This window comes from Pleurodeles waltl, chromosome 6 (genome assembly GCF_031143425.1).
Source record: "Pleurodeles waltl isolate 20211129_DDA chromosome 6, aPleWal1.hap1.20221129, whole genome shotgun sequence".
Classification (NCBI taxonomy): Eukaryota; Metazoa; Chordata; class Amphibia; order Caudata; family Salamandridae; genus Pleurodeles; species Pleurodeles waltl.
The window spans coordinates 681,062,587-681,074,536 of record NC_090445.1 but is presented as its reverse complement, the minus strand read 5'-3'; positions in this window follow the sequence as shown (position 1 = coordinate 681,074,536).

Genomic DNA, 11,950 nt, shown 5'->3' with positions numbered 1-11,950 from the left:
TTCACATTGTTTTTAGGATGGTGTAAATATTGAGAAGTGACATAATGTCTGTTGTTCACTGGAAGTTTAAGGAGAGATTTATAAATTCTTGGAGGGGATCTATGGGGATGTCTGTGAATGAGCAATATGTTTGGTATGGCAGTGATAGGTTTCTGTGGCTTGTTGAAAGGAGGTGGAGAGACTCACATGAGCATATCTGTGTATTTGAGGCTTGCCATTGATTCATACAGTACTGTTATATTCTGAGTGCAGGTGTTGCCTTTTGAATTGGTAATATTAATGATGTATTTGCTTGATGATCATGGTGCTGAAGAGGAAGTTGAGGGTCTTCTAGTTAGTTTCTTGGTGCTTGAGTGTCAAAGCCAATTGAATGAAGTGTAGGGACTCATCAATGAAAGACAGTAGCTCTATCAGAGGATGGCAAGGAACAGATCAGACCCACATCAGAAGAAATTGCAGGTATAAAGTGTGAGATTTCCCTTTTTGGGGAAAGCAAAACCCACATAAGAAAAAGTGACATGGAAAAATGTGCAGTCTCCCTTATTGGGAAAATTGTAATTATTTTTTTTGTAGTATAGCAGGAGAAATGGAAGAGGGACTTCATGAAGGGGAAAGAGAGAAGATATATGCTGAGCAATCACAAATCAAAGACATTATTTGGACCGAATGAGAGATACAGTGTTAGGGAACACAGAAAGAGCAAAAAAATGTTGTTTGCAAGATTGCATCAAACCCACATCTTGGAAGGAGCTTAATCCAACATGATTTGGCGAACAGAGCATCAGTAGAAAATATCAGAATTAGTAACTCAAGTGAGGAAGCAGAAGGTGCTCATATTTTTTTAGAATTATTGCATTTGCACAGGGGAAGAAGTTGGATCAAGAGGGATAGAGAAAGAATGGCAAGGACTAGAGATGAACAGACACGGATCAGAAGAGGCCACCTTCCCAATGAAACACAACAATGTTTAGAAACCCACCAAAACAATCACAACTGTCCCCATAGATGATTTGAAAACCAGTATCTGCTAGCACGTGGCTATAATATCAAGGAAGATGTTTTGGGGAAAGTGAGAAAAGGTAAGAGAATCGACGATCATAGAAGGAATTGGGAAATACCTGATTGTACCTAAAGAAAAGGAGATTATTCAATCACATTCAGGCCAGATTTACAAGGCCCTTGCGCCAACTTGTGCCACATTAGTGTCTTTTTTAACATTAAAGTGGCTTTAGGTAGGCATTTCTGATGCCCCATATTTACAAAGTGGTGCAATGCTAGCATTGTGCCACTTTGTAACCCCTTGTGCACATTATGCCTGCGCCAGGCATAATGTATGCAAGGGGAAGGTTCCCCCACAGGGAGGCCGAAAAAATGACACAGTGAGATCTACACAATTTCACTGCAACATTTTTTCCGTCATTTATAATGCCTGCACATTTCAGGTGTTAAAGTGACGGGCCCGTAATAACCTAATGGCCTCCCCAATGGACCGTTTGTGACCAGTAAAATGCTTCCAAAATCTGGCGCTATGTTCTTTTCATAAATCAGAAAGCAAATGCCCTTCTTAGCCTGATATATTGAAGGTGAATGAATCCTTATCAAGGAGAGATTCCTTAACCATCATTAAAATGTTTAAAACATACGGAATTGCTTTATGAATCTCCCAATGTTTTATTCATGCTGAGCTATTACAGTACGTCTCTTGCCCTTTGTGTTTTTCTATTCATCTTGTCTTTGGAGATTTTAACCTTGCAGAGGTGCAATGATGCAGGTGCAATGATCGTGTGTGCTTTCAGTATGACCCAGTTTAGCACAAAAAGTCAGAATTACAAGGTGGTAATGCCAACGTGACTTAGATCAATCGTTCTTAACCTGTGGTCTGAGGACGCCTACTTAGGGGGCCACAACTGCTTAGAAAATTGAATAATATTAGCAGATAATTAAGGTGTATATAAATAAAGAAGGGAAATGTAACTTTGGACATTTTATGACGTTCTGTGAATGTGAATGAATTTCAAATTGGAGGTTAAGAATGAAGTTGCTACCTTCGGGCTAATTCATGGAAGCAGTCAAATAGAGTATACTAAAGACAATGGATGGCCTTAATTGAATTTAGAAACATACCAACCAACCCCTCAAAATATAAATGTTATTTACTTACATTTGTGAATTAAGTAAAATATTTGTGTGTTTGGTTGATAAACTCTTGTTTCAAAATATTTGTGTATTGTTTTGTACTCTAGCTCATCGAAATTGCTTAGGCCGGGGTTCCGAGATGCCAATGATGATTCAGCAGGGCCCCCCAGATTCCAGTAATGATTAAGAAGGGTGGTCCACAGAGTCTAAAAGGTTAAGAACCATTGACATAGATTAATGCATGTCAGTGTGACCTTTACTTGCTTAAAGCAGCTTTGTTGAGGCGGCATATGTGCCAGTGTTTTGCATGGCTGAACTGAACTGTTTTAGGTTCTGTTTACCATGTAATGCCGCCTGCTTCTAAAACCTGATGTCATCTTTAGAGAACAGTAAATGCACGCCTGATAATAATGAGTAACCAGTAGGCCTTTCCAAGTTTTTACACCCAGAGCACAATCGTAGCATAGCGTTCTAATCAAAAAGCATGAAATCCTCAGTACAGACCCTGTTAAGACAGTTTAATAAATGTGATTTTTAGGTTTTTGTTCTGTCTTTTTCTGCCTAGATTACCTTCAAGTGCAAATTAATAGCTTTTTTCAGATAAAAACGTGATTGAAAATAACATTCTATACGGCAACGCCATATAATTTGGCTTTCTCTGACGATCTGAGTGAGCTACCACGGTAGGCATCAACATCTCCTGTTAGCATCTCAGTCAGAAACTCACGTGTTTGCCTTGGAAGTTATTTTAAGTTTTGAAATGTACACTCAGTATCGGCCTGCATCATTACACTGTTCACACAGCAAGAACTGGAATATTTCCAACATACAATAGAAACTGTTCAATGGATAACTGTAATTTCCCCTGGGGCTCTTGTCTAGCAATTCTGGATTGTGTGACTTCTTGTTGAGCATCCGTTGGCTGTTAATTGTTTCACATATTAGATTGACAGTTTTGTGAGTGCAATAATTATGACTTTGGCAGGTTAGAGGTAACTCTGGAGACAGTATGAAGTTCATTTAAAACACGTTCTCTGGAGAGCTGAGGCGCCTGGCAGGCAGTGCTCTAGAGATTCAGGATTTGTTGTCATATATGCGTCCGCTCCGGGTGCTGGAGCCGTTTTCGGACGGGAGCAGAGAGCTACATGTGCATCAGATGCAGTGATTTATGAGAACAACGAGAACAATACCAAAAGTAAAGGTAAGGGCCAGTACTGAGATGGTCCCTCAATGGCTCACCAAGGACGTCTTTTGAAAGTACCAAGAAGAGATGACTGGGGGCTTAGAATAACACTTGCTGGTGAGAAAGCGCAGCACGAGCACACGAAGAAGTCAGCATGTTGGGCTTCTGAGCAGGGCAGAATGGGAAGCACTGGGAGAAGTTAGAACACTCACACTGTGGTATGCTGCACAGAATGTCCACAAGGTGGTGGTAGGATTTCCGAGAGGATAGGATGTTTGAGTGAGGGAGCACAGGTCCCAAGGGTTGTGGTTTCCTGTTTTGGAGAAGCCCAGCGTCCATGTTTTTTTTTTTTGGAGAGGAGCTCGTCACTACTGGGGAGAATTACAAAAGAATCAAGGAACTCTTGTAGCTATATTAAAGTGGAGCTCAGAATTTAGAGGAGGAAGAGTCAGCGCTGGACAGATCAGTGAGACAAGCAACTACTGCGTTACTGCGTCTTCCCGTGGTTGTCGGCCAGCTTTGTTTCCTTTTTTTATTATTTTCTCAACTGTTTTAAAATTGTAGAGTTGTACCAAATACCAGTGGGCAAACTCCTGAGACTGGGACAAAGTGAGGAGACATGATGTAAACCGAACTTGGGGCCAGATGCACGTAGAAATCAATCAGTTTGCGATTTCTTAACTGTGACTCTTCGCGATTCGCAAATAGGAAATTGCAAACTATGATGTACCAATGTGTCTCAGACACATTTAGCGATTCCCAATGGGTCGCAAATGGACCTCCTCATCAATATTCATGAGGTAGGTTGCAATTTGAGACCCATTGGGAATAGCCAAAATCACAGGGATGATAGATAGTCTGCTGGGGTCAGCAGACCACCATGTTTGTGATTGCTTTTTAGATAAAGCAGTTTAAATAAATGCAGTACATTTTCCTTATAGTAAAAGGCAACACATTTAAAATAGAAAAGCAAAAAGTATTCTTTGCATTTTTTAAGAGTAGGCAGTGGTCCGTGGGACCACAGCCTGCCCTTAAAAAATGTTTGCACTCACATTCACAAATGGGAAGGGGTCCTATAAGGACCCCTTCCCATTTGTGAATGGGTTTTGGTGGTAAACGGCGAATGTTTTTTGACTGCATTCCTGTCGCAAAACATTCCTATATTCCCCTGCAAGTCACTAAAAATATATGCTTTTGATACTTTAAACTTAATCATACATTAGCAAAACTAACATATTTGTATTTTTGTTAGATTACGTTTTTGGCAGTAGCTGGGCGACATTGTGTGTGGTGCCACGAGTTGTCCCAAGGAGTATGCTCTCTCTGCTGACCTGGTTGCATTAGCGGAGTTCAGCTGTACTCTCACAGAAGGGGGTTATGCGAAGGAGTCAGAACATGAAGTTTGCATTGTAAGTGGTGAATTTACAGAGCCAACATAATATATTGCATAGTAGAAGCGTTTAACAAAATGCTTATGTTTTCATCTTTCAGAAAGCCTATGTGAATGCACATCTTTACTTTGTGAACAGAAAACAGTATGTATGCATTTATTGTATGCTGCAGTACAAACCTAGCTTTTTAGCAACTAAGTTCTGAACCTTGGGCAATGGTGAGAGATAGTGCTCCTAGAAGTAAATCCAACAACAATTCCAGCAGTTTCTCTTTTAGGGCTGAGGGGCTGCGTCCTTCTGAAATTTTCTGCCCTTTCAGATAAAAAAAATATGAAATATATAGATTGGTTTAGAGATACGATCATATCTCTAAACAAATCAGTGCATTTAAGACTGGGCTGCTGTCTGTCCCAGGCTGCCTGCCATGCCTCGCCTGAAACACGAGACGGAAGCCAGGCAGTAAATCAAATTCCCACACTGTGACGCATGACGCAGGGTTAACTGCTCTAAGGCCCTTCATTTCCATTGTGCTATAATGCACATTCACTATAGGCCAGTGACGCTTCTAGCATCATGATTTGGGGCATTTGAGTCTTCAATCCTGCGTGAGGGCAGCCGTTCACAGGCACGGATCCCACCCTTTCCCTCTCCTCACGCAGTAGGAGTGGATGCAAGCACTTGTGATTTAGTGCCTTGTCTTCAGTAACGGTAAGTGTTATCAAGCTAATCCTGTGTTATTTTTATTGTACTGAAGGGAACACATCCCTATGTGTTCCAATTGATTGCTATTTTGCTATTTAGAAAGTACTCAAATTGTCTCTAAAAAAAAAGAATGACACGTTCGAGTCTGGAGCCTAAATCGTCATTGCAGCAAAATAGATCGTATCCTCTTTTTTTTCAAGCAAAGGGACAAGGCCTTAAATAATCTCAAGTGTTTTTCCTCCTCAAAAAGGTGAATAATAATGCGTGAACTAGTGTACCATATTACAAACGTGACAACTGTGGGCGCCATGACGAAGGGCACAAGGCCTTAAATAATCTTAAGTGTTTTTCCTCCTCAAAACGGGGAATAATAATGCTTTAAATAGTCTACCATATTACAAAAATCACAACTGTGGGCGCCATGACGAAGAGCATGGTCCTCAACCCAGTGAGCTTGCCTATCGGTAGCCAAGAGGACAAACTGTGCAGTGTGCCAGGCACCACATACTTTTGGTCAGTTTGAGAGCTGCTTCGTTGGCAGTCAGCTTTCCACAATACTGATAGTGCAGCCACCCTCCAGGATCTGGGCACCCACAACAGCTGCACTGAAAAGTACTTATAGAAATTGATAGTTTTTAACAAAAACCATGAGTGAACTATGAGGCACGACAGTTGTAGTGCAAACTCTGTACTTGTCTCAGATTCTTATACAGCAACATTAGTCTCTTAAATCCATCACAATAGCTTTGTGTGCAGTTTGTATTCTGAAGTCATATTTGAAAGTCCTTTCATATGCAATAATGAGGAAAAAGGAGTTTTGGTGAAATAAAATATTTGCCTAAGGTCATGCAATTTAACCAGAGAAACCGCAATTTACCCAGGTTATCTGGTTTATCTTTGTACAACTCAGCCAGTAACCAGGTACCTATTTGTCTTTCTTCATGTTAAGGGTTTGATTTCACTTTTTTGTGCACTTTTTATGTAGTGCGAGGTGCGTGCAAATCAGGAAGAGGGAGCTGAAAAGCACCTCGAAATTATAACAACCAGACTCTCGGGGCCTACCCCAAACTTTCAGTGGCAAGTGGGAACTGACAGTTGAATGTGTTTGCATGCGAGGGATAGCACGAGAGGTTGATGGGCAGAATGTTGCATGGTCAAGACAGGTACAAGTGTTGGGTCACCCCAAGGGTGTGGCAGCCTGGCGCAGCTTTCAAGCAGTAGTTGGTGAAATGTTAGGGGATCAAATTAATGAGTACATTGGTGAACCATATGTGCAAAATGCACGTCATCGATTTAAATGACAAGAGAGCCAAATCAGTCATCGTACATTGTTCAATAGCCTTGTGCTGTCCAGTACAATGAGAGCTCCCAAAAATGCTGTGCCCCCTAACGTGAACCCCAAACAGCCCGCTTCCTAGCCCCCATCCCTGTAAGCCTAGCCCCACCACTTCCTAACTTCACCAGCCACCACTGAACAACATGGTATCAAAACAGCAAAGTAAAACAAATGAATAAGAATGGTTATTTGTGAATGGCTCTGTCCCTTTATGGCAGGTTGAGGTATCCAAACAGCAAGCTCTTTCTAAACAAAAACATTCAGCATTTAAAATGTAATTGTGTCTGCAAAGTAAATAAATGTAAGAACACACACTGGTGTTTAGTTAAAAGCTACATAGCGTATCACCTATTCAGTCTAACGGAAGGACTATTTTACTTAATGGGAATATAAATGGGGCAATATACCTCTCATGGAATGCCTTGAACTTAATGAACAGTCCAGCTCAACATGATCCAAACTCTACACTATTTGTATATTACTATCTTTGGTTTTCACTGAATTAATAAAGAAAACAATTTTAGCTAATGCTCAATAACTCAATAAAAGCCCTTGTATAATTTAGGCAAACAAAGAGACCCCGCAGCTCTCACAGGGTTTGCTCTAGGTTTGCAGTGCTATAGGTCTGCTGTGAGATACATGAGGTGCCGTGTGGCTGCAAACAGACATCCTCATACCTGTTCTGCACCTTAAGCTCTACTTTTCGTTGAAATGGTGAGGCACAAAACCATTTTTGTATTTTTAAAACTGCGTTATGTAGGGAATGGTCATTGCTTGGGATAATTGAACCAATCACTGTATGATATGTGCCAAGAAAATAAAAGACATTCTGCATCTTATTTTTTACAAGCAAATATGTTAAGCTGTTTGATGCATAGTAATTGTAATGCCAGATTTAATTGATTAAAATGGGTTCTAATATGCAGATCTGTATTTCCCTGTACCTGTATTTCTTCAATAGACGTACACTACCATGAGCATCTCATTATCAAATAAGGTGCTGTTTTGCCTAAACAAAATGTTGGCTGACAGCAGTTCTAAATTGTTAAAGAGTAGGTCAGTTTGTCAACAGAACTTTAAGGAATTAACTATTTTTGCCTGGAAATGTAGCAGCAACGGTTGGCATAGTAATTACAGATCACAACACAAAATCATAACTCAATGCAAAAGATTAACACAACATAAAAGGGTGCAACATAACAGAATAGTCACACAGTACACAACAAACACACTACAACACAACAGCATGCCATAAAGCAGCACACAAAGTACAAAACAAAAACACATCACCATCACCACAACAAAGTGCAATATAACATTTATGTGCCCATCTGCTATTCACAAATTTGTACCTACTTAAACCTGTTTTTAATGACATGGCGATAAAATGTATTTGCACCAAGCTCTACCATAGGTATCATGAAGCCATGTAATAGCACCAGAGAAAATGTTTTGTGATCCTAACCCGACTCAGCAAGACATATACAATTCTAGTGATATATTTATATGTTGAGATGGCTGCTAGTGTTTTACTCACTTTCTTTTTACAGCGTATGGTGGCTCTGGCTGCAGGCATACCATACATGTCCCATGTCACCAGCAGCACATTTTTAGAGTACAGTGGTGATGCCATTCCCTTATTTAAGGGGTATACTGAATGTTACAAGTAGACTGTAATTAAGGAGTTAGGTGTGTTTCTAAACATATTGCAAGCATCCATGTCATGAACGTATCAACAAAGAACATTTACTTAGCACAGTGGGTCTCTATGAAATGGAGTGACACAAAGGAGCAGTCTTAGGATTTTGCAGAAAATCAGAGTTTAGTGATCCCTTAGGGACTAATGAGTGATCCACGTCTGATGCGATAATAATCTCACCTGATAAAATCCTACCCTAAGATGCTGGGAATTTATTGAATGCAATATTATCACAACCTTTTGGGCAATAAAGCGGGTTTTGAGGATTAATGTATTCCCCTATTTAAATTTTGCCACAGTTAACCTGCCGAACCATAATAAATGGTAAAAACCTTTGAGCACTTGCTAATTACGAGGGGCAATAAATATCACCCCTCATCATTGTGACCTTTTAATAAGCAGTGGTTTGTGCAGTGATGGTAATTTAAACTACTGAAAGTAATCATGCCCACTGTAGCAAAAAGTTGAATGTTGAGCGCCTTTATGAGGTCACAGGTATCAGAGGTGACTGCTGTATACCTTTCACTTATTTTGTGGGCTAGGCTTCCTGTAAACTGTGTGTGTGCTGGTCTTTCCTTATCTGAATAGCAGCATGACCAATGAATAAAAACAGGACATTTGATGATGTAAACAGGGAGGAGGAGAGGTTAATGTCAAGGATGCTGGTTGTAGTGGCATCCAAAATTTATCACAACCCATCTGGTCATACAAACTGACACTTGGTGCAATAAATAGAAATCTGAGGCAGAGCAGAGGACTGCTCAAAAATGCCTTAAGATAATGTTATGATCTGCTAATTGTGTCTTTACCAAGGGCTTGGAATGTTACATATGTTATGGTTGCTTAGGTTACCAGTGAACCTGGGATGACAAGGATGTGGTAAAGCCCCCTGCTCTGGTGAGAGAGAATCATTTGAATACTGGCAGTTTGCCAAGTTAGCTGTTAAAGGTTGGTGGTCTGAAACTTATGGAAATAAACCTTTCCAGAATTTCACTCAAAAGGTGTGGTGCATCATTGAACTTAATATTGGAGACGAGCGCCTGCTGCGAATAGGTGTGTGACCACCAACTTCCCAGTGAACCTATGCTTTACATCTGGAAGAAACGTTTGGATACCAGTCTACACTAGAATATTGTGGATGACCATTCATTCACCACGGTATACTGGGGAGGTAACTGAGTATTTGCTGTCACTATTAAATGTGGGAGTAACGTTTCAGCTATTATAGTCATCTGCGTTTCCATTTGGCATTATCCGCAGCTAATCCTAGGGATCACGGCATGTGTTGGAAATTATAAACAAATTGTGCATGTATAGGCTACATTTCTATTTAATAGACAATTTAGCTGTGACGCGCTAGTCAAACTTTGGTCGGCTAGTTGCATTTACCACACATTCAATGTGAGGTTAGAAGCACATGACCCAATGCGTGTGTTGAGCATCTAGAATTTCTCTGGACTTCGAGGCCTACAAGCGCATGGTAGAACAAAGCATTCATCACTTGCCCCTCAGCGCAAGCTCCTTGCAGGCATTTGGAGGATTCCAAAGTGAGCAAGAGGAGGACGCAACAACGGCGGAGTGATGCAAACACTATATTTTAACCCCTTCGCTGCCAGGCCTTTTCCCCTACTGTGCCAAGCCTTTTTTTGGCTATTTGGAGCAGTTCGTGCTTAGGCCCTCATACGTTTTTCTCCACATAAGCTACCCATGCCAAATCTGTGTTCTTTTTTTCCAACATCCTATGGATTCTATAGTTACTCAGACTTTGTGGGTTCCCCTGAAGGAGACCAAGAAATTAGCCAAAATACAGTGAAAATTTAGTTTCTTTCAAAAAAATGAGAAAAAAGGGCTGCAGAAGAAGGCTTGTGTTTTTTTCCCCTGAAAATGGCATCAACAAAGGGTTTGCGGTGGTAAAATCACCATCATCCCAGCTTTCAGGAACAGCCAGACTTAAATGAGAAAACCCAATTTTTCAACACAATTTTGACATTTTACTGGGACATACCCCATTTTTACTATTTTTTGTGCTTTCAGCCTCCTTCCAGTTAGTGACAGAAATGGGTGAGAAACCAATGCTGGTTCCTAGTAAACTAAACACTTCTGAAAAGTAGACAACATTCTTAATTCAGCAAAGGGTGATTTGTGTAGATCCTACAAGTGTTTCCTACAGAAAATAACAGCTGAAATAAAAGAATATTGAAATTGAGGTGAAAAAAAAAAAAAAATCTTTACGTTTTACTCTGTAACTTTTTCCTGCGATGTCAGATTTTTGAAAGCAATATACAGTTACATCTGGTGGACTCCTCTGGTTGTGGGGATATATAGGGCTTGTAGGTTAATCAAGAACCCGAGGTACCCAGAGCCAATAAATGAGCTGCACCTTGCAATGGGGTTTCATTCTATACTGGGTATACAGCAATTAATTTGCTGAAATATAAAAAGTGAAAAATAGGCATCAAGAAAACCTTTGTATTTCCAAAAGGGCCACAAGATAAGGTGTTGAGAAGCAGTGGTTATTTGCACATCTCTGAATTCCTGGGTGCCCATACTAGCATGTGAATTACAGGGCATTTCTCAAAAAGACGTCTTTTTTACACACTGTCTTACATTTGGAAGGCAAAAATGTAGAGAAAGACAAGGGGCAATAACACTTGTTTTGCTATTCTGTGTTTCCCCAAGTCTCCCAATAAAAATGGTACCTCATTTGCGTGGGTAGGCCTAATGCTCGCAACAGGAAACACAAAATGGACATATCACATTTTTACATTGAAATCTGACGTGTTCTTTGCAAAGCGTTTAGCTGTAGATTTTGGCCTCTAGCTCAGCCGTCACCTAGGGAAACCTAGCAAACCTGCGCAGTTTTGAAAACTAGACACCTAGGGGAATCCAAGATGAGGTGACTTGTGGGGCTCTGACCAGGTTCTGTTACCCAGAATCCTTTGCAAACATCAACCTTTGGCCCAAAAAAACCTTTTCCTCTAATTTCAGTGACAGAAAGTCATGGAATCTGAGAGGAGCCACAAATTTCCTTCCACCCAGTGTTCCCCCAAGTCTCCCGATAAAAATGGTACCTCAGTTGTGGGGGTAGACCTAGTGCCCGTGACAGGAAATGCCCCAAAACCCAATGTGGGCATTTCTCAAATGACACTGTCTTACCTTTGGAAGGAAAAAATGTAGAGAAAGACAAGGGGCAATAACACTTGTTTTGCTATTCTGTGTTCCCCCAAGTCTCCCAATAAAAATGGTACCTCATTTGCGTGGGTAGGCCTAATGCTCGCAACAGGAAACACAAAATGGACATATCACATTTTCACAAAGAAAACAGAGCTGTTTTTTGCAAAGTGCTTGGCTGTGGATTTTGGCCTCTAGCTCTGCCGGCACCTAGGGAAACCCAGCAAACCTGCGCAGTTTTGAAAACTAGACACATAGGGGAATCCAAGATGGGGTGACTTGTGGGGCTCCGACCAGGTTCTGTTACCCAGAATCTTTTGCAAACCTCAAAA